General features: G+C 37.5%; 1 pseudogene; it reads right to left on the minus strand.

Moving 5' to 3' along the window:
- Positions 1–6,240: 6,240 nt before the first annotated feature.
- Positions 6,241–20,355, minus strand: LOC131044106 (berberine bridge enzyme-like D-2; annotated as a pseudogene).
- Between the last annotated feature and the right edge of the window lie 4,913 nt (positions 20,356–25,268).

Below are 25,268 nucleotides of genomic sequence, written 5' to 3' on the forward strand. Positions count from 1 at the left end.
CCCTGAACCACATCTGTCCTAGGTAAAGAGCTCATGGAGCTATCCAAAAGGTCCTTGTCACCTGAACTTTTGTTTCTTATGAACTAAATAAATTAAACACTCTTTCCTCTTAATAATGGATAGGCTTAGAGGTCACAATCATTTGAGGTTGTTTTTTGAGTGGAGAGTTGGAACTTGAGTCCTCAAGGGGTTTGATTACCCCTTGTAATGGTTTGATTTTAACACTACATTTTGGTGAACCCGACATGAACTCATCCCTTGATTTTAAATATTTAAAATTTTGAGCATTCCTCCCAATCATTATAGTCTTATGAGGCCTAGTCTAATATTTTAAAGAAATTGTGATCCTTCGGCTCCTCATTATTTTCCTTCAAGTTTTGGGGATTCTTCTACATCTAATTCTCAACCAAACTCATAACATAATCTTCTAACGAACACCCTCCTAGGTCTCCTCTCATTGATCATGAATTTTCTCTTAGGCTCATTTGATCAAATACAATATTTGGAGGAAAACTTGAGAGATTTTAAAGGATTCGTTAATTGAGAGAATGTCATTTCCCAAGTTGGTTCCATTTTCAATAATATTTGAGAGATTATTTTCTCAAATCTTAGGATCTTGAGTTGCTTTGGCATAAATTGTATAGACTCACATACCTTCAATTGTGTTTAAGCCTCAAGATATACATATAGACATCATTGGTCCTCAAATGAATTTCAGAATGCCTAGGATATCAATTCATATGGTTTATATAGGTCCTACTTTTGATCCTTTATGTAGTAATATAAAAAATACATCTACAATTCCTAGTGTCGATGTCTCTTAAATTCGCTTGAAATAAAACTTGTCTTTGCCTCCCTATTCCATATGACTATTTCCAAAATTTATATTACAATAGTTAGCATAACCATGGCTAATGTTTCTATTTCTCAGGTTTTTCCTAGCTTGGAAAACCAACCTCCATCTCCTCCACCTGGTAATGCCATCTTAAATAACATATAACAAAGTATGGGCCAAATGCAATCACAACCCACTAATTTGATCAATGCTACCACTCAATCCTCGCTTGATCCATACATCATAACGAACTACTTTTTCCATAAATTGAATTCTCCCCTACACCAAGGGGTTGATATTTAAAAGTTCGGTAAGTTCAATGGTGATTGTGTTGGACATTGCTACTGCTAGGATATGTTATTGTCATTGATGTCAACATATTACTGCTCCAGTGATTGTAGATTGGCTCATTTGGGATTATGGTTTTCTTTATAGAGTATACATAATATCACTATATTCTTCTATATTGATTTTGGTGATCCAAGAAGCTTAATTGATCATATCATATGATCTGGTTTTGCAGTTTGTTTTTCTGATCAGTGCTTTGTAGAGTTCAATATTTCCTTTGGTATATTCTAGTGTGATCGCAACTTGTGCTGAGATTTTGGGATATTGTTTGAGATGGTCTTATGTATCTTTATTTTATATGGTTTGTGATTTGGTGCTCCACGAGTTATCTTTCTTCGTGACAGTTGCTGCTATTTGAGTGTTCTTGAGTTCCAAACGTTGACAAATGAAGATTTGATAAGTGGTGTTGGTGCAGTTATTTTTGATGATTCTAACGTTCTTTCTGGTGTTTCCTAATTGTGTCCTATTTGTTTTGATGATCCACATTGATTATTGTGCAATTTATTAGTGATTTTGTTGAACCGATGATGTTCTTCATATTATATGGTTTTCTTGGTGGTGTAGTGTGTTGCGGTTGATCTTGGCGGGATTTCTAGTGGTGTTGCATGTTTGGAGATTTGATTTAGGTCCATGTTATGTCATGTATATCATTACATTGGTCCGATGGTCGATCTTTGTGTTGTGTGATATAATTTTGTAATTGTGAGTTGAGGGTTTAGCCGACCTTGTTATTAAGGTTGATGAATTGTATAAATAGGTAATATTATAATGTAATTTGGGTATCGAGGTTGTGTATAAATTATCAGAGAGTTGTGTATATGTGAAAAAGGATTCATCTTTCAATGTTGTACATTGAAGAGAGATTGGTGTTTCAGAGAAGACAATTGTGCTTAATCGGAACTATCATCAGACATTTGGAGATGCTATTATTGTAGTTCATTCCTTCCGGATTGTAGTTTGAATCTTGTTGTAAGTTAGTGAGAATTCCCTAAGGGTTGTAGCCTTCTAAGTCATTATCTTTTGATAAGTGAGCTCTAGGAAGTGTGAATTACCCATATTAATATTTACACATACTAGTGTAGAGTATCATCTTATTGTGGGTAGGTTCCCATCGTGGTTTTTCCCTTAATCGGGTTTTCCATGTCAAAATCTTGGTGTTGTGTGTTGTGCTATCAATTTTCTTATCTTTGTTATTGCTGCAGTTTATCAGATCTATTTTTCTGGTTAAGTTTGTAGATCTGGTGAAAATTGATTCAACCCCCCCTCTCAGTTTTCATCCATTGTTGCTACTAACAGATAGTACCCATAGTTACATGTTAATTCTTTCACTATGCCTTGTAGTGACTTTCATCATCAAGACCATATGTTGGCAAAAAAATTCTCTTAGTCTTTTAAGGGGACCACATTAGAATGGTATTTCTCATTGGTTAATAGATCCATGTATTTTTTCAATCAACGTATGAATGATTTTCTTCAATAGTTTTAGGTGAACATTGGTAGCTAGGTCACTGCCGCTGACCTTGTTCATTGTAAGAAACAACTAAATGATAAACTTATTGATTTTACCTTTCTTTATGAGTTTGTTTATTTCAAAATCCCTTACATCCTTCCTGACAATGATCTCCAGAGGATTGTTTGTTGGCAGTTTACAGTCGAAACTTATGGAGAAAGTTTCTTTGCTTAAGTATCCTTCATTCTCCAATCTGCATGCTAAATTTCAAGATTTCTAACTCATGTTGACTTAGTTTTCAGATCCTACTTTAAAATCTTATGCTGATAACTTTGGAGCTATGTCCTCTTTTGGAGGTTCCAAACAAATAAAGTAGTTGCTAATGTAATAACCCCACCTAAGAAAATAAGAATAATAAAATGGGGACTCAACATGATTAGGTGTTCATAAAACTATTTGATTCTTACTTAAGTGTTTTATAAAATATACTTAGAGATAGTTTGGTTACCTTTATGGATATTAACCACTCCTAGACAACATACCATACCCTCTCTAGTATGATGCATCAAAATTCTATCAATATCATTGAGTACCAAGGCATGGTACTGAGCATTGTGTGTGCCTATTATATGTTGTCTAGGACCACATAGACAATGAAACCATCCATGTTGGTGATATTAAAGTTAGTTCTAATAAGTCTATTATGGAAGCTAACAATAAGTTGCAAATCTACATAGATCCCTTTCATCCATGTTCTTCTAATTTTATCTATACATCTTCTTCTCTTCCATTGAGTTATTATTTATATTTCAACATGGTGAGTATGACTCTAATCTCTCCCCTCAATCAAAAGGTTAAGATTCCCAATGTATCATTCAAACTTAATGAATCGTATTTTATGGAGTTCTTCCTCCTCTTTACATTCTTGCTTAGATTAATGGTAATATTATTATAGACATCATGGTAGGTCCTTTTTCCAGAGTCAATATAATTATGGAGGGAGCTCTCTTCATTAATAGATAAACATGATTAGGTATTTCTTTTTTACTCTTGGGATCCAAGTCTTTGTCAGTCTAGTGGGACCTAAGGAATTTTTTACTATATTTGTGGTCATTCTAGAGTCATGCCATCTACTTCCGTTATACAACCTATTAAGGATCCTCGATGAATAATACATAATAATAAAATTCACATTATTTTACATATGTAAGTAGTAGAAAATATTAATAAAGTACCAAAATAAGAAAATTTCAATAAGTTAAATTTTCAATGAAGTAAAAAATTGATAAGAAAAGAAAAGAAATTCAATGGTAGCCAATAGGAAAGAATTTAAAATTAAAACAAAACTTTACTATAGTCATTCCTCGAGGAAAACATGACAATTTTTATGATTCAATAAATCAAACAAAAAAATATCAAAGCTACTAGCTTAATAAAAGAAATAAAAGTTATAATAATATTAGTAATCACAAATATGTGTCCTAATAGCACAAAGTTTCACATCATGATTACCATGTGACCTTATACAAGTCACCTAAGTGAAGAGGAGATGAAATGGTCATCTCAAACCGCATAAAGATCATAAATAAATCATCATTCCATAATAAATGTGCCTCATACACCCCAATAAAATCATATAGCAATCAAATTATCAATAATATATCTGCTCAAAAAATATGGCCCGTACACTTAGCTCCATCCTCAACCTAGAAAATTCCACAACACATTTACTTTATGATAATCAAACAGAAGTGAAAGAAACAAGGATGATATTGAACAATTAATGGCATCACATATGAATCACTAGTGAATCCATAAACAATGGGAGATAGTGGAAAACACTCCAATCTGACTATAAGGGCCATATGATATCTCACTTCACCCTAGGATAGGTGAAGGTCATGTATGATGGCTCACCTCACCCTAAGATAGGTTAGGTCATAAAATTGGTATTCTCTCCTGACATAAACCCACATAATTGGTACTCCAGATAGTTTGAGAGGGCCAATCATTATAACACTTCCCTTACCAAATATAACACATTTACAACAAATCACCACTCAACAAGGAATTCACAATAGTGAACAATACATGGGGTCCACAATAACATAAAGTATAACCAAGGGTGCATATTTGTGAAACATGTGCAACATCCACAAATCATTTTTCTCAAGTTGTTTTATAAACACACATACAATGCTATGTTCACAAAACATGACTAAGTTTAACAACCTAAAAAAAAAAAATTCTCTCTGTACAAGGTAAGAAACACCCATAAGGTTTCAAAGTATAAAAATTCACTTTAATAGCCAATGTATTGCCCATACACATTTAATTGAAAACACATATTTTTTATAAAAGAGGATATTTATAACTCATAGTTGAGATCATGTATTCACATATAGACTAAATAATGATGTAATACAAATAACTAATTTACCTTAACTACAAATCATGTTACTTATACTTCTCACATCAAATAATTGACTTTACTATGTGGATATTCCTAAGGTGATTATGTTCACTTAATTGTTTGATAATATAACCACAACAATTTCTCTACTTCTTTCTTCGTCTTCGTTGATTCTATTGAGGTGGAGGTGCCTTCTATTGAGGCAAAGAATGCCTTGGTGAGAGAGGTTGGAAGTTGTATTAAGGGGGATTTTGCTTCTTTGTTGGTGGTTTTTGGTTGCATTGATGCCTTCAATATTCTTCTTTGTCATTCTTCTCCTATGGAGGTGGAGACCAAGGTGGAGTTCAAGGTTTTGGTGATTGATGGGGTTGTGTTTCTGCACTAGATGAAGGTTATGGAAGCCTTTACAAAACTCAATTTTCTAATGAGTTTATTATGCAATATCTTTATGTTATTGGAGGTGAAGGTTATTGTAGCCTTGTTAAAACCCATTACTAAGGTTAAGGAAGCTTGGAAAAATCCTTTGTTCATGATTTTTTGAGTTGCCTATTTTGTTGGGTTTGGCCTTCCATTTTTCCAGTTGGTTCTTTAATGCTTAGTATTTGTTGTTAGGTTGTTGGTTTGTTGATGGTTTGTCATGTTGTATGTTTTTGTAGTGTTCTATAAATGGGTTTCAAGTTTCCATAAAATTTGAGGCTTTTAGATCCCTTCAAAACATATTTTATGGGGTTTCGGGCCCCCTAAAACTTGCTTTTCTCTTAATAAAAAATAAAAAATAAAATATTTATAACAATTAAACATTAGTTCTCTATTCACATCTTACTTTTGTTAAAAAATATGACAACAATCTTACCATTTTTCATCTTCTAATACAACAGTCATATTTTCAACATTTTGTTTGTTTCTTTTTTATGTTATGACTCTCTACCTTTGAACTTGTGATATTATAATAGAAAAATTTAAGAGATCTGCATTTACAAAATATAAAATATGCAATGATAAAATATTATACCCTTTTAAATATATTACATCATTATATTTGAAAAACATTTCAAACACAACTTTTCAAACTATCAATTTAATTAATTATTAAATAATAAAAATAAAATAAAGTCACCAAGATGACTCTAAACCGTTAATAGTCCAACTTTTCTACTTTATTATGTAAACAATTAATATTCCAGCAGTATGTTCTTACAAAAGCGTGAGATAAATATCTAACTTGTCCACAGGAATACTCTGTGAATTCCTCAAAACATTGTTGGGATCAAATTTGGTCTTTACCTTCACTAATCTCTCGAAATTGCCTCTGAAATACTTTTCACCCCACGCTCTTGCCTCTACCACACTGGTTGTTTCATTAACATCTATGCCCAAGTCCATATCTAAATAGTTCACATAGGCACCCCTTGGATTTTTGGAAACATAAGGAGTCATGTATGTGTAGAATCTTCGGATCCAATCGATGAAGCCCGAAGCCTTGTTGCTATCACTCCACGTAACTTGATATTGTATGTTGTAAAAATACCCTTTCCTATGGGGAAATGGACTCTCCCACGATGCTATCTCGTACATTCTTCCACCCAGCGGAGCAAAAATAATATTGTAGACATCTAAAAATGGTCAACGCTTGCGGAGTCATATTTTAACATTTGCGCATTGCCTTATTTTAGGGTTTTTGTGTTGCATTAACATTTCTTCTATGTCGCGCACTTAGTCTTTATCATTTGTGAGCATTGAGTCCTTCTTCTGCATTCCTCATTTTTATCGCTTTCGAATTAGGGTTTTCTTGTCATCTTGTGATCGATTTGTCATTGATTGTTGTCATTTTCAATCTTACCGTTTTGCGATCGATTTGTCATCGATCCTCGTCCTTGTCAATCTTGTCATCTTGTGATTGATTTGTCATCGATCATTGTCATTGTCAATTTTGTCATTTTGCAATCGATTTGTCATCGATCATTGTCATTTTCAATCTTTTCATTTTGCGATCGATTTGTCATCGATCGTCATCCTTCTCAATCATGTCAATTTGGATCAATTAGTTATTGTTCCTCATTAATTGGCGCATTTATCAATCAAATCATTTATTAAGTCAGAATCATGATCAGATCGACCCTACATCAATTATCTTTTGTCAAGACCTAATTGTCGTTCTTGCATTTCTAATTCATCTTCTAAGGTTTTATGATTTATTCATTTAATCTTGTTTGTCATTTTCTCCCTAGGCTAAATAATTTATTTATTTATCCTAAGTCTTCTTGTCACAATTATATATTTATTTAATTGGCTGATTAATTCCCTCTCTTTTTGTGAATTAATTAATGAATGAAAAATTGTTAATTAATTCACCTAATTTTCTAATTTCATCAATTTCTAATTTTCCTAATTCCTAATTTCCACCTAATTAATTTCTCTCTAGTCTCTCCCTATTTTTGTGCTTCGGTGGAAGCATGAATTTCTCATGCGTCTTACTATTGGCATAGCAAGATGTCATAGGCTTTTAGTCCTCTAACCTTTGCATTGGCAATATGTCATAATTCATGACATAGAAGGTGTCATAACCTTCTTCCTTCAACTCAATTTTGCCATTTTGAAATCAATTGCCTCTAATATCAATTCCATGCTAATCCTATCTTTTCTCCAATTTATCTATAAATTGGATGAATTTCTTCAATCAAGGGGCCAAAAAAATCAATCACGCTTCTAGTATCTTTATGCTGTCTTGTCAATCTTGCTTTCATATTATGCTTATGCGCTTGTAGGTGAGATCCACAAAACAAAGCAATTTGAAGGAGAAAGAAGGACAATGGAGAATTCTTGAGGAGACATTTCACATTTGCGATGGTTTGCATTTGAATTGAATGTCTTGTTTTTCATGTATCTCTATTGAATGTTTTTAGGATTGTAATCATTGCAATTTAGTTTTTGTGATTGAGCTAGGCTAATTTTTATATGCTTTGATGATTTCCAAATTCCTATCTACATTAATTGGTGAACCTGACGTGAACTAACCATTTAACCATGTTTTGAGTGCCTTTTGAGCTGATTTGCAAGTGAAAACCCAAGAAACAGGGCAACTTAGGGCTTTTTGGGCACTTCTACGCCTGTGTAGAAGGGATCTGTGCCTGTGTAAGCAATCCTGGGCCTGTGCAAGGTATCCTGCACCTGTGTAAGCAATCCTATGACTCTGTAAGGTATCCTGTGCCTGTGTAAGCAATCCTGCACCTGTGTAAGACATTCTATGCCTGTGTAAGGCCAGAAACAGGGGTACAACCAGTGTTTTTGCTTGCAAATTACTTTGCTTTGCATTCTGTTCTTATATTCTAGTTTTCTTTGGTACTAATTCCCTGTGCAACACCTTGGCATTATATGTGACGAAGACTAAGAATGAAACTACTAACAAATCTTATGCAGGACGCAGTCAAAGACTTCTATTAAAAACATCTTGCATGTGATTTTTAAAGTAGTTGCACATTTATTTTCCTAAAGGTTAATGAACACCATGCATGCTTGGATTTCTTTTAGTTTGATTGCATGTTTTAACCCTTAGAATTGGGCCTACCTCTCGATTTGCCTGGCACTTCGCACAGGCATTGGTGAGAGGGAACGACCCTAAGTGGTGATGGGCTAAAACCAAGCTCTTCCGAACCACTCTAAATAACTGTGGATGCAACACAAGTTGTAGACAACGGGTGCTGGAATGGTATTGCAATGATTTATTCACCGGATCAATACCCACCCGAATGGATGCCTTTACTAGAAGCTCTTGTTTAGATGCCAAAAACCTTCTATCTATTGGCTTAAGCATTGTGATACGCGCATGCTGAAGACACCTCTCATGTACTCCTTAGTTAGAGATAGCAAGTTCTTGGGAAGTGATGCCCCTTGAACTTGAAGCTTGGTATGCCCGAGAAGTGAGTGCACTGTAAGGGGGAGCCAGTGCTGCCAAGCGTCTAGCTATCCGACTAAGTGTTGTATTTAGGGTAGAGGATTCAATAGATATTGCCCTTGCCAACCATAGGACTTGTTGTAAATGTGCTTGATTGTTTTGAGTCAAAGTCAAACAAACATTTTGTCTTCTATGATTGTCAAAGGTTAAATCAAAAACAAAAAAACAAGTCTTCAAAAAGTGCTCATAATCAACTTGGATTTTAGGAATCAACAACCTTCAATTCAATACAAAATCCAAACAAAAGTCCAAATTTGTCCAAGTATTCATCCAACATTTGAACATGGCTTGTCAAGACATTGAATATCTTTGTTTCAAAATTCATGTCATTTTAGGCTAGGTTTTGCATAGTCCAACTTAGGTCCTAGGGCATATTGTCATCTCCCTTCATTTTAGTCCTTTTCATTGCAAGCATCCCCATTTTGCACTTAGGTTCAAAATCATTTCCCTAAGTTTGCATTTCATTGTCATATCCAAGATAGATTTCCATTAGGACTTGCCTAGGTTGCATTTTGCATATTCCAAGTCATTGGTCTTCGCATATCCTTATCATTGTATTGTCATCTTGTCTTGGCTTCATCTTGTCATATCATATCCTTAGATCATTTTCATGTCATATCCTAAGTTGTTGTCATAATCATTGCCTTCTTACATTTAGTCTCAAAAATTTGGTTTGTCAAACTTGAAAAATCATAACTTTGGATGATACCCTAAGTTGTTGTTAGGGAGTCTTGACCTTGTCTAAAATTTGTCCTTTCATTAATATCATTTTTGTCAAACCTATCTTAGTATCCAAGCATATAGGTGAGACATTTTCAATTTGTCCTATTGTCATTTGGTCCTTTGTCCTTTAAGGTCTTGACTTCATTTCAATTTCCCAAGGTTGTGTCTTTAGCTTTGCATTTCAAAAGTTTGTCTCCAAAAATTCAAAAAGTCCAAAAATATTAAGTTGCATTGTCATCCTTTAGGTTGCATTTGTCAATCCCATTAGTTGCATTGCATAGTGACATGTTTGTTGAAATGAGATCTCAACCTTCTTACGAAGCCATGTCATCACAATTGAGAAATCAGTCATGTCAATCCAATCTCTACATGTCTCAGAACTTGGATCAAACTTATCATGATGATTTAAATGTCCAAATACAAAACCTAGAGGAGAAACTAGCTCAAGAAAAGGAGATTTTGGAACAAAAAGTGAAAAACATTGAGAATAATACATCACAAATGTCCAAAATATTTTAAAAATTTCCAGGTCGAAATCCAAAAATTGAGCCAATTGATGTAAGATCTCTTATTGAATGATCAGACATACCAGCTCTCCTCTCACAAATAGAGATGATGAAACAATTTCAAGAAAAGAGACAACAACATTATGTGCCTTCACAACAAGAACAAGAAGGTGTTTACTATCAATTAGATTTTCAACCATCACAACCAATTGTTCAACAATTTCAACATTTCCAACAGACACAACCAATGGTCCAACATATACAACCAACACAACCAATGGCCAAATTTCAACAATATGTCCAACCAATTATACAATGTCCACAAATAGTTCAACCAATGGTGGAATATCAACAAGTTCAATCAGCATATCAATGTCAACAAACACAACCAAACATTCAAAAACAAAGGTTGCAGCACACACCAACCCAAGTTTCAAACATGTCAGAACAATTGAACCAAGTTCAATATCAAAACATGACATCAAACCAAGACCACATTCTTGCCAAACAAGTTCAAATTCCAGCTACAACTATGTCAAAACCTTGAAAGAAAGGTGGCTTTATTGCAAGGATCTTAAGGAAATTACCAAGTGAGTTCTTTGAGGAAGATCAAAATAATACACTTATGTCTAGCAATGCCTCATCCCCCCACAAACAAATTGACTCCCTAGTGGCATCTATCCCTACACCTCTAGAAGTTTCACAAGAACCTTCCATATTGTCCCCATCAAACAATACACCCAAGGATGAAATTATCCAAGGGCTATCCATAATTGATTGCCAAGAGAATCCAATTCATGATGCACATCCTTGTCATGTTTCAGAAATACAAGACCCAATGCCACCATGCACTTTATTGCCATTACCTGTTTTAGAGGACCCTATTCGAAGTCCCTCTTCCTCATGTTCAAGAATTGATTCCTTGCCAAAATCTATACAAATGTTCAAAGTGCATTTCCTTCATGCCAAAACATTGATTCCTTGTCAGAATCCCCCATACATATCCAAAGTCCAACCTCATGTCAAGAGGATAATTTAGAGCATGAAGAAATGTGTCTTAAAAAAGATCAAGATCAAGATCTTGAAACCTTATCATCCCATCCAATTGTTGACCAGGACCCCATGTTCCCAGACACTCACGATGATTCCCTTATTCTTGTCCATCCTATCCAAAGTCCTATTGACACTCCATTCCTCAAGCAAGATCAAGATATCCCAGTCCATCCAATCCCAAACGATCCCCTTCCATTTCATGAAAAAAATGTCCTTTTAAATCCCATTGGCATTCCACTTCCTAAGAAAGATCAAGATATCCTTTCCATCCTTTATGATGATCCCATTAAAAGTCAAGAGCAAAGCACCTTTAAAGAGGATTCCAATGATCTTCCTCCTTGTCAAGATCAAATTATTCCTTTAAATCCTCCACAAGATCCTTTTGTTCCTCCATCTCCTTGTCTTAATGCTCCATATATACTCCAAGATCGCATTTCCTTTAATGATCCTATTATTTCTCCCATTCCATCTCTTGAAGAGCCCGTCATTGAACCATGTCCACTACACAATCCTAGTCCCCCTCATGATCCTAATCCCCCTCATGATTCTAACATGTTAGTGCAAGATGTTCATGAACCCTCGACATGCATAATGGGTTCTTCCACTTTGGTGCGATCCGATCCACTTCAAGATCTCATTATTTCTCTCAATCATATCCACCTCATAATGGACTCGCGTCTTCTTCCCAAAGAAAAGAGTATCCTATAAGTCAAGATATTCAGTAGAACTCCATAAGCAAGCATCCCTTCATGTTAAAGAAAATATTAAGGGTCATGGCCTCAGTGAAATTCCTCAAGACGTGGGTACCCCTACTAAATCCAACATCCCTTCAAAATCCAAACATATCCCTTCCCCATCATACTTTCCATCCATCTTAGGTCCTTATATTCCTTCATCCTCTATGCAAGGTCAGCAAAGGCACAAATCCTTGAGTAAATTTCATCCATCCAAAAGAACTCCATTTCATTCATATCCATCCATGCATTCCATTCCCCCTCCAAGCAATTTGGATGCCAAGTGTAAACGTCATAAGTCTAGCAATCCACATGTATTCAAGGATCAACATGTCCAATATAATCGACATGTCAAAACAAAGAACAAATTGATCTATAAAGAAAAAGAAATATCAAAAAGGCCACAAAGGCCCATTGAGAAAAATAAAGCAAAGTCAAAATATATATGGGTTCCTAAATCCCTTATGCAAGCAATGCACACCAAAGAACAACAAAAGCATGAAAAATCCAAAACAATGTGGGTTCCTAAGAAGCTTCTTGAAGCACAAAAAGAAACATCCAACTTGGCATCCAAAGTTTCTATTCCTCCATCTAACCCTCTCAAATTTATTCCTCCATCACCTTCTTCATCCATTTTGGGTCCTTTTGTCCACAAATCCCTAGCTATTCCTTCATCAAAATCTCCATATCCAAAACCCACTCTTCCTCCATCAGTCCATCACACCTCAAGGTGTGTGCCAATGTTGATCTTGCCTTCATTTCCATCCACTGAAGCCCAATTCTTCCAATACCCTATCCATTATCCAATGCATATTTTCCATCCTTCGATCCCTTTGATCCCACCCTTGCATAAATCCTTGCCTTAATTTCATCTCTTTTTCCATGTCCTTATCCTACCGACGTATTTGAGCATACTTTTAAAGGTCATGGTCCATTTTTTTCAAGGCTACTATCCAAACAAAAAGACGCTTGAGTCCTTCTTCCATCCCCTATCACGTGTCCATCTTCTATTGAAAAAGTCAAAAAAAAAAAAAAGAAAAGAAAAGAAAAGAAAAAAAGTAAAGCAAAAATAATTCATCTACTGGTGAAAACCTAGCAAACAGGTGTCATGTGTAATCTATGAACTTCTTGCACACCACACTTGGGGGTAGGTTTCCTCCATTTCCTATTGCCCTTCATTATCCTATCATACCATGTCATAGTCCTCCATTATCCTATTGTCTCTCAGGTCCATTTCCTCTTTCCACCTTTGATCTTGACAAGGCTGAGGATCTTCATGAGCATCATGCATCTTGTTTGCAGCTTTTAGTCCATCATAGCTTTTGGTCGTTATCCATTTGCTTATTATAACCTTTCATCCATATTCCTTGTCTTATTGCAACTTTCTGCCACTATCCTGTATCCTATCCCAACCTTCAGTCCATGTCCCTTATCCATTCTTGGTCTTACTTATCCTATCCATATCTTATCACTATTCATACACTCTTTTTCTGTCCCTTGATCTTGATCTGACATAAGGACGTGAAATGCAAAACATATTTTTCAAAAACCTCTTGACATGTCCCTCATGCCATGTCACTGCTTTACATTGTCATATGCAGTCTCTTGTCCCATCACGCAATAGCCCTTGAAAATTGCATCCGTATTGTCTCCATAATAAAAGGCCTTTGTCTTCCCTCTATCCACCAACATTTCAGAAAACCTATTTATTTACCTCTCATATTCCTTGCCTTGCTAGACACTAGGGGCAAAATCATAAAAATTGAAAAATGTCCTGAAAAAATCCCTAAAAATCAAATAATGTTCTGAAAAAAATCCCTAAAAATCAAATAATGTCCTAAAAAAAATCCCTAAAAATCATATAATGTCCTAAAAAAATCCCTAAAAATCAAATAATGTCCTGAAATAATCAAACAAAATCATATAATGTCCTAAAAAACCCTAAAACGTCAAATAAAGTCCTAAAAAATGAACAAAAAAATTTCAAAACATCAAAATCCAAAAACAAATCCCCTTTGTGCATAGGCAGATTGCTGAGCATACATCCAATGGCACTCAATCAAACATTGTGCTTTAATGAAATCATGCATTAACAGATGAACTTTTCAATCAAACCAGACGTTCAAAACTGATTAAAATTGTCATATCAATCAATCAACATCAATATCATTTGTCCTTGTCACTACTATCATGGGTCTTATATAGGGTGTGGTATACTCGAAACTAGACTATGTCCTATCTTAGATGGGGTACCGCATTCCCTGGAATTAGACAGCATGATCATTCTTGTTATTCACTTTTGACAATGACAATTAGATTGTTTGTTTAACTTGGTCGAATTTGTGAGTCTTATCTTTTTACTGATTTATCTTTGGCTTCGATCATGTTCCTATGTTGCTCAATGATGTCATTGAGTGATTTAGAGTGATTGGGATGGTTCATGGTCCCTTTTATTTTTTGTTGTGTTTGCTGTTTGTGGAATGTTTGTCACAAACTAGGGCAACTATATCATTGGGTGTCTGTGATAAGTACATTCGCTCTATGAACGCCGCACATACATCGACCCTTGATGTATGCACCCTAGGATGATTCACTCATTCCTTGTGTGCGATGTGTCTGTCTTACGCAAAGGGATTGCATTATCACTTTGGCTTTCATTTCCATGTTGCGCCGCATCTATTTTGCCATATCAAATAAAGGTTCTCACCTACTTCTATGCATTGGTGAAAGCAAGTTTTTCTTCATCTCTAACTGTTGTCTGTCTAATTTCTTACTAACATTTCTTCCGTCAGTTTGGGCAGTCAGTTCGATCTTGTTCTCCGATCTCCAAAAACATAAGCAGCATCCTACATTTATTGATTAGTACATTTGCATTATACACAACATTTTATCCATTTCATTTTATAAATGCATCAAAAACACATAAAAATACATCCATCCATACATGGAAAGTAACCATAAGCCATAACACATTGCATCCCATCATATAGCTGCCTATCACATCATATATCAAAAAAAGTATCGGAGTACAAAATTGGACTGTCTGTCCTAAGTATGGTCCGTAGGCTGACTACATAATGTCACACTACATATGTCTCTATCATAAGAAGCACATGCCTCTGTCACTGGGTGCTTCCTTTGTCCTCCTCATCCCTGCCATGTCTCAAAGATGATGTCCCTCCTGTCCCTGGTCCTAGCTATGGTGGTCTCATAGGTCCACTCACCCCCATGCTGCTCACTAACCTCCGTGAACGTGGCCTGCTCTCTGTCCTTGGTCGTGCCTAATATGATGCTGCTCTCTGCTCTGGTGGAACTGCACTCTCATATAGTGTCCTCCAATGGTGTATCTCCTCTCCGATCTCTACCAACATCTGTGCCATCTCACGTGCACTAGCATCCCTAATTGACCCAATATACTCGGTGACTCTCTGCTCTTCTTGCTGTGCCTGGGCTATTGCTGTATCTTGAGTCGCTGTCAGTCTGGCTATCTCTACTCTAAACTGATCCTGCTCTGTCCTCAAGATAGCATTTTGTCTCTCTAATGTCACAATGTGATCATGCTGACTCGCTATGGTGGCCCTACATATCTCCATCTCCTCTATGCTAACTGTCTCCGGCTCTATGGCTATATCCTACAATGACTCCTGATTGACTGAATCTGGCTCATACTCTTCATCCTCATCATCCCCCTCATCCTCATCACCTCCATCCTCATCCTCATCTCTATCCTCATCATCTCCCTCCTCCTCTCCAGCGAGTGGGAAGTCCTCCTATCTCCTAGGTACCGGAATATCAGGATCTGTCAATGGCACTGGCCGTCGTCGTGCAAACCATCACTCATACTCCTCTGTCGTCCCGGCATCCACCACGTCTGATCTCCAATCCCACTATCTCTACTGTAGCTATGTGAAGTCAGCATATGCTATGTGTGGTTGAATCATTCTCCCCCACTGACTCATCTCTCTATGAGATCAGGCAAAGTGTGTAGTCCCTTTCGGAACATCCTGCCTCTCTCCAAACCGTCGTCTGACTCTCTCTAGCAGGTACATCTCAATCACTCTCTGGTGATTCACTAGTCACCTAATCAGGTATCTCCTGTCTGCAATACGGTAGCTCATCACTATCATCTGACCATCCAGGGCAATCCTGATATGGCCTCCATGTGAACTCTCTCAATCTGTCCAGCTCATGTTGCCAATACAATATGTATCCGAACAAACCCTATCTCAATGTACCCCCATAGCAGTACACATATGGTCGATGTGGTACTACCTGTCTCTTTGCAATCGGCTGACATATGGCTATGTGCTCAAATGCCCATACCTGTAACAGTGTGACCCCACAGCTCAAAGTCTGCACTCTCTGATATGCTATCTGATGCAGCTGAAAATATAGCATAGCAAGCACACATGGTCCCCATGCGTATATAGTCCCCTCTGTCGCCATCCGCTCTAACACTCTTCCCCATCCAATAGGGAATCCATGTCCTCATCTGTCCCCTACTAATAGACATGCTATAACCATGACTATCACCACATATAGTCGATCGTACTCTGCAGCCATGGTCTCCCAGTCGATCTCCCTCTCTACGATATCCAGATCATTTGCATCACACTCAAATAATCTGCACAAAGTGTCTCTCCCTGTCGCTGGATCATATTCTATCATCTCCCCTTGAATCGGAATGCAGAGGATACGCCATACATCCTTTAGGGTCACTGTCGCCTCTCCTGTCGGCAGATGGAAAGAGGAAGTATCAAAATGCCATTGCTCTGCCAATGCGGTAAGCAGTCTTGTGTTTGCCCTAATCTTAGGCATGAATGTGATATAGTATAATCCAAGTCCTACTAATGTATCTCTATCCATGCTCTTGAGTCTATATCACAACATGAAGCAGTCGGGTCTGTTCTCCCGCGTAATCAATGGATACTGTCGACTCTGCATCACAATTGGGGCATAATTTGTCAGTTTTTAGGGTTTTCTCCTAAGGGCTGCATTTTCTTGTTTCATGCACAAATTAGGGTGTTTCTTATCTATTTTGACCTATCCTACCTTTATCCCCCTTTTCGGGATCATCCGCATGCTGTTTTCGGTCAAATTAGGGTCCCAAGTGCACAACTACGCCTGTGTACCCTGTCCTGTGCCTGTGCAGCATGAAGCTGCGCCTGTGTACCCTGCACAGGCGCAGAACATCCTACACAAGCGCAGAATGTGCCCACACAAGCGCAGAAGTCCTTTTTTTCATTCCCTGTGGGCCCCGCAATGTCCCGCAAGCAAGTCAAATTCATGAAATTGACAATATGGGTTTTTGAGATACATACCGTTGCTCCCATGTCGTCCCGTCATCTATAGATGCGTACATGTTCCCCGAGGTTATCTACCATTGGAATGTTTGCCATCTCTCTACAAGGGTCCTTTTTCAGAGCAACAAATCCTCCACTTTGGCTAGTGCAAATGAGCTCTTTTCCTTCTCCTTGTCTAATTTATAGATCTTTGTCAGTGCATAGATGGACGTGCACCCTCGCCATCTTATGCTGGTCGCAATCTTTTGCACCTTCAACTTCTTGTCATTTGTGTATCCGATCCCCGATTTTTGATCCGTTTGATCCTATCATTTTCTATCATTCTTATCGATCAATTGGCCTCTTTTCTGGATGTTTCCGGCCAATTCCTCGAGGGGGCATGCATATGTCATTGTCATCGTCTGGGGCATTTTCATTATTGTTCTTTGAAACAACGCTTGAAATCGCATTGTCTCAAAGAGGGGCAAAATGTAGACATCTAAAAATGGTCAACGCTTGCGGAGTCATATTTTAACATTTGCGCATTGCCTTATTTTAGGGTTTTTGTGTCGCATTAACATTTCTTCTATGTCGCGCACTTGGTCTTTATCATTTGCGAGCATTGAGTCCTTCTTCTGCATTCCTCATTTTTATCGCTTTCGAATTAGGGTTTTCTTGTCATCTTGAGATCGATTTGTCATTGATCATTGTCATTTTGTGATTGATTTGTCATCGATCCTCATCCTTGTCAATCTTGTCATCTTGCGATCGATTTATCATCGATCATTGTCATTGTCAATTTTGTCATTTTGCGATCGATTTGTCATCGATCATTGTCATTTTCAATCTTTTCATTTTGCGATCGATTTGTCATCGATCGTCGTCCTTCTCAATCATGTCAATTTGGATCAATTAGTTATTGTTCCTCATTAATTGGTGCATTTATCAATCAAATCATTTATCAAGTTAGAATCATGATCAAATCGACCCTACATCAATTATCTTTCGTCAAGACCTAATTGTCGTTCTTGCATTTCTAATTCATCCTCTAAGGTTTTATGATTTATTCATTTAATCTTGTTTGTCACTTTCTCTCTAGGTTAAATAATTTATTTATTTATCCTAAGTCTTCTTGTCACAATTAAATATTTATTTAATTGGCTAATTAATTCCCTCTCTTTTTGTGAATTAATTAATGAATGAAAAATTGTTAATTAATTCACCTAATTTTCTAATTTCATCAATTTCTAATTTTTCTAATTCCTAATTTCCACCTAATTTTCTAATTTGTCAAATTCAATTTCCACCTAATTAATTTCTCTCTAGTCTCTCCCTATTTTTGTGCTTCGGTGGAAGCATGAATTTCTCATGCGTCATACTATTGGCATAGCAAGATGTCATAGGCTTTTAGTCCTCTAACCTTTGCATTGGCAATATGTCATAATTCATGACATAGAAGGTGTCATAACCTTCTTCCTTCAACTCAATTTTGCCATTTTGAAATCAATTGCCTCTAATATCAATTTCATGCTAATCCTGTCTTTTCTCCAATTTATCTATAAATTGGATGAATTTCTTCAATCAAGGGGCCAAAAAAATCAATCACGCTTCTAGTATCTTTATGCTGTCTTGTCAATCTTGCTTTTATATTATGCTTATGCACTTGTAGGTGAGATCCACAAAACAAAGCAATTTGAAGGAGAAAGAAGGACAATGGAGAGTTCTTGAGGAGACATTTCACATTTGCGATGGTTTGCATTTGAATTGAATGTCTTGTTTTTCATGTATCTCTATTGAATGTTTTTAAGATTGTAATCATTGCAATTTAGTTTTCGTGATTGAGCTAGGCTAATGCTTATATTGCTTTGATGATTTCCAAATTCCTATCTACAAATATAACTGTTAATCTCTTCTTCCAAGAACTTCCATGCGCCTTCCAACCTTGATGGCGATATAGGGCTCGTTACAAAATCAGATTTTGCTTTGAAATAGCTTTTGTTGGAATTGTTCCTGTTATCCAGTTAGCTCGTAGTGGTAAACGCCGTGCAAGATATTGAGCCCATCCAGCTCTTCTCCTCGCATTCTCCAGCAACAATTCCCATTTCGGGGAAACTCTTCTTAGCCAGTTTGAGTAGTTGGTCGAGGGGGCCGAGATACATTCCATTGAAGGTAAGCTTGATATCCTTCTGGCCACTTTGCAATTGAGTACCTGAAATGACGGCACGAATAAAGAGGTCCTGTTCGAAATAAGGTGCAATGGATTGCCACCTATGGACGAGGTCGGTCACCTGATTTCGCCCCGTTCTGTGCACATTGAACACCGTTACTTTGCGAGGCACTCTCACCAGCCGGACTTTCCATGCAATGACGACGCCCCAGCTTCCTCCACCGCCACCTCGGATCGCCCAAAACAGATCTTCACCCATCTTCTTTCTGTCCAACAAGTTACCATTTGCATCCACGAGCAGTGCATCGATGATGTTATTGGCAGCCAGTCCGTATTTCCTTGAGAGTAAACTTAGTCCACCTCCGCTGAAATGACCGCCCGTGCCCATTGTAGGACACACTCCCGCAGGGAAGCCGTAGTCTGTTGTAACGCCTGCAATGGCGGAGTACAGCTGTCCAACCGTCGCTCCTGCCTCTGCCCACGCTGTTTTCGACTTCATGTCGACTGTTACGCGGTCGAGGTTGATGAGGTCGATGATAGCGAAATTGGGGGCATCGGAAGTGGAGGAGAGACCTTCGTAGCTGTGCCCTCCGCTGAGCACAACAATCTACCAGCCGTGTTTGATGCAGCACCGCACCGATTCCACCACTTGTTCTCTCTTGCATGGCAGAATCAACACGTATGGCTTGCGGACGCCTGGTTCCGTAAACCTCAGGTTCTGCAGTGAAAACCGCAAGAGAGAATCGTATGCAGAGGAAGAAGTAGAAGTGGTCAAGTTTGTGATGCCTTTTTGTTGAAGGCATGATATGAGCCCCTGCCCATCTTGCGCAGAAGCGCAGATGCTCAATAGAAGCAATGAGGTGCAAAACGAAATTATCCTCAACAAGGCCATGGTTATGGAGAACTTGGTTTCCCCGTTCTAACATTTATAAGAAATGTCCGTGACGTTTCCGGCAGAGAAAATAATGAGGCTCACATGCAGTTTTGCCTTAATTAATGAAGCCAAGCTGGTGTGGGATTTGAAATATAGAACCACGTGTAAACAGTTGCCATTCTTGTCTTGTACCTGGAACGTTTTCTTCAAATCTTAGAAAATAATGAAGCCCGCTTGCTGTTTTGCCTTTTCATGAATTGATAACTAAGCATGGACTTCGGAAAATAGAAATGAGCGGAAGAAACGTGTGTACTCTCTCTTTGACGGAAACAAAGAAGAGGATAAATGGTGTTGAATCTGGATAAGTGATCACCCAATGGCAGCTGGTATTGTGAATTTTATATCAGTCTGTATCTATCCTTAGGTGTTCTGTCATTGTCTTAGTTGTTTTCTATCATTTGCATGCACAACGAGTTAGTATTCCATATTCTTTTCATATTCAATTGTCTTCTATTCCCACGTTCTAACATCTATAGATGATCTCCAACGTCTTCCTCTTGAAGAAATTAATAATGAAGCTCACATGCAGTTTTGCCTTACCTAAGGCAACCAAGCTTGTATGCAGGAGCCACGTGAAAACAGCTACCAGTCTTGTCTTGTACCTCGAACGTTTTCTGCTCATCTCTGACAAACTGATGAAGCCCGCCTGCTGTTTTGATTTATCATGAATTGATAATTACGCATGGAAGAAAGTAGATCAATGGCAGCTTATTCACCAACGCTCTCATGATATTAAATTATTTTGCCATGCAACTCATTCTCCAAACGGGAATCAGTCACCCAGATAAATAGTTGATTTAATTAACACAAACATTCATCATCCCTTGAAAACTTTAAAGATATGAAAGCCAAGCTAAGGAAGTAAATTTAGTCTGCTGCAAATCAGATTTGTTAAATAGAAATTTACAATTCAAATATTGTAAATTTGCTTCTGAAAGGTTGAAGGCCAACAGACTTTTGTTCTTTTGTATATTCCTTCCAATTGTGACTCTTGGAGTCATGTATATTGAAAAGGCTTTATATACAACTGGTGCTGTCATTTGTAAATAATTTCTTTTCACATAATACAATTACTCTGCTCAGTGTGGACATAGGCAATTGTCGAACCACGATAAACTTTTGTGTTCTTATTTATTGTTTCTTTCTTTCATTTTATTTCATTCTACAATTGGTATCAGAGCTGAGCGAACAGTTGTTTGGAAATTTGGTGATTAAATTTCCTGAGAATGGAAGATTTGAAAGTTCATAAATTTTCTGGGAAGAACTATGGGATATGGAAGATTCAAATGAAATCTTTGTTGATCAAGCAAGACCTCTCTCTTGCGCTTGAGGGAAACACAAACAAGCCAGTTACCATGAAAGATGAAGATTGGGAGAAGCTTGATGAAAAAGCCAAGGCGACAATCTTCCTTGCAGTAGGCGATAATGTCTTGCATAATGTTGTAAGTGAATCAACAACAAAGGAGGTATGGGATAAACTGGCCAAAACATATGAGCAGGCGTCCGCTGCAAATAAAGTTTTTATCATGAAGAAGTTGTATAAACTCAAGATGAGGGAAGGTGAAACCATGACAAATCACCTTAATGAGTTTAATACCCTAATCAGCCAAGCGAATTTGGTTGGCATGCCACAAGACGATGAGAACAAGACTATTTTATTATTGATTTCTCTTCCTACTAGCTGGGATGGACTTGTGACAGCGGTAAGCACTTCGGCATCAAGCTCCAAGAAGTTGGCTTTCAATGAAGTTTCAGCCACTCTTCTCTCCGAAGAATTGAGGAGGAAAAATAATGAATCCTCATCTGGTGATACTCTCACTATGGTGAGCACTGAGAATAGAGGAAGAAGCCAACATAAAGGTAGAAATAATTATAATAAATGGAGGTCCAATTTAGCAAGAAGATCGCAGTCTAGGGGAAGAGAAGGCGGTTGCTGGTTTTGTGGAAAGTTTGGACATGTTAAGAAGGATTGTCGGAAATACAAAAAGGCACAAGACAAAGTATTGGATAGTGGAGCAAACATAGTCCATGATAAAGATGATGGGATTCTAGTGCTAGCCACAACAGATACAAAATCTGATTCATGGGTAATTGATTCCGGCGCTTCTTTTCATGCTTCCTCTCTCATGGATGCATTCACAAATTATCAAAAAGGAGAATTTGGAGAAGTATATTTGGGCGACAACAAAGTTTGTCAAATCATTGGAAAAGGTGATGTTCTCTTACACTTAGATGGAGGAGCCAAATTATTGCTCAAAGATGTGAGACATGTTCCACAATTAAAAAGAAATCTGATTTCAATCAGCCAATTATATACACAAGGCTTTAAAACTGAACTCACAGACACTTGGAAAATAGCCAAAGGCTCCTTGGCTATTACAAAAGGAGACAAGATGGGTAGTCTCTACATTGTGAAAACCATTGGTGAGGTGGGAGCTGCTATGACTCTTGTGGGCAATGATGTGGCTCTTGGGTATCAAAGATTGGGTCACATGAGCAAGAAAGGACTTGAGGTGATGCTCAACTATGATCAACTTCTGGGTCTACAATCAGCAAATTTAGAGTTTTGTGAACATTGTCTTCGTGGAAAGCAAAGACGAGTCAGCTTCTTAAAGAATGGGCATGACAAGAAGACGACACCGTTGGAGCTAGTGCACTCGGATGTCTTCGGACCTACAGAGGTAACCTCTTATGGAGGCGCAAAGTATTTTGTTACTTTCCTTGATGATTGTACTAGGAAAGTTTGGAATTATATGATGTCAAATAAATCTGAAGTTTTTTCAAAATTTAAAGTTTTTAAAGCTCTTGTTGAAAATCAAAGCGGTCACAAGATAAAAATTTTAAAAACGGATAATGGAGGTGAATTGTGTTCTTTGGAGTTTGATAACTTTTGTGCAGATTTTGGTATTAGAAGGATTAAAGTTGTCCCTTACACTCTGCAAGAAAATGGGGCAGCGGAAAGACTTTATAGAACTATTCTTGAGAAAGCTAGATGTATGCTTTCGAATGTCGGTTTGGCCAAAGAATTTTGGGTGGAAGCATGTAACACAACTATCTATTTGATTAACCAGAGCCCTTCATCTCGGTTGGAGTTTAGTATTTCGGAAGAAGAATGGTTGGGTAAGAGGATTTCCTATGCACATCTTCGAGTTTTTGGATGCGCAGCTTATGTCCATGTCCCAAACGAAAAGAGGACAAAGCTTGATTCTAAATCACAAAAAGGTATCTTTGTAGGCTATGGCGAAGACCAGTTCGGATTCAGAATTTGGGATCCAGTTGCAAAGAAAATAATAAGGAGTCAGGATGTAGTCTTCAATGAGAAGACATTTCCAGCTTTAAAAACCGAGGAACAATCAGAAGTTGAGTATGTTCCATTCTCAATTTTTGAGAATAATAACGGTTCTAATCTTATGACATTATTTCAGTCTGCTCAAGGACAAAATATGATACATTCAACACCGAATTCTGTTCTAAATCCTCCACATTATTCCTCAAGCTTTGAATAGAATAGTGAATGGCCAGAACAGGGGACATTGTTGTTTGAAGGGAATCAAAGCCCACTCCATAACATGGCACACTCCTTTGATAGCCATGGTGATGTGGATATACAACAAGTCATTTGGGGGGATGTGCACACAAAGCAAACAAATTATGGAGCTTGCGTGGAGGACAGTCAAAACGGTGGGTTTGAAAATGAATATCAAAACGGTGTTTCAGCCACGTTTTTAAATAAATTTGGGGATGCCAATTGTTTTTAGAACAGGGGATTAGCTAAGTCACATAACGCACATGGTATCCAAGCAGAACCAAATCACAAGAACGCATAGTAGGGACAAGATGAACGTGAAACAAATCACAGTCCAAATATTTAACCCATGCTATCACAGATTTCTACACTGAATCCCCAAACCCTCGATCAAATCCAAGGAGATTTTCCACAGGGTACCCACACGCATAAGGAAATTGGTGAACGGGTGAATATCAATAGCGGGCAAAATAACGCTGAATGTCAACAGTGGTCTCATGGAACAAATGTCTCACCAAAAGACATTGGCCACAATTTGGGTAGGGTTGAATGCCAGAAAGAAAGATTGGAGGAACAAACAATATCCTCACGTGATCACATGCGGCAAGGGAAACCATTTGTTGAAAACAGAGCTATGAATAGCTCGCAACCTTCTGATAATCATCACTTATGTGATGATTCACATTATACTCAGCATCTTGCATCAAATTGTGGTATTCAATCATAGGCTCCATTTGGCAGTGGAAACATACAGGCACAGGAAGGTATTGAAACCAATACAGTTGGAAATTGTGGCACTATGGATCCAAGTCATATTCTAGAATTGAGAAGATCTTCCAGGCAATGGAAAATTCCACAAAAAATTTCTGATTATCAGTTGTTGTATGCTAAAGAGGCAGAGCTAGAATTATTAATTTCCAAGCAAATCGAACCATCTAGTTTTAAAAAGGCATGTTTGAGCAGCGATCATGACAAATGGATGATTGCTATGAAGGAAGAAATGAATTCCCTTAATACAAAGAAAACATGGGAATTGGTTACACTATCTCCAAATTGAAAACCACTCAAGAATAAATGGGTGTATTGGTAGAAGGATGAGGGCAACAGTGGTAAAAGATACAAGGCTTGGTTAGTGGTAAAAGGGTATGCTCAGCGACAAGGGATTGACTTCAATGAGATTTTCTCATCGGTTGTCAAAATGACAACAATCCAGACGGTTTTGGGACTAGTAGCCATTTGGGATGTTGAGTTGGAACAACTTGATGTGAAAATCGTGTTTCTACATGGTGATATAGATGAGGAGCTATACATGGAACAACCTCAAGGATTCGTCAAGAAGGGACAA

The sequence above is a fragment of the Cryptomeria japonica genome, chromosome 4, assembly GCF_030272615.1.
Source record: "Cryptomeria japonica chromosome 4, Sugi_1.0, whole genome shotgun sequence".
In the NCBI taxonomy this organism is placed as follows: Eukaryota; Viridiplantae; Streptophyta; class Pinopsida; order Cupressales; family Cupressaceae; genus Cryptomeria; species Cryptomeria japonica.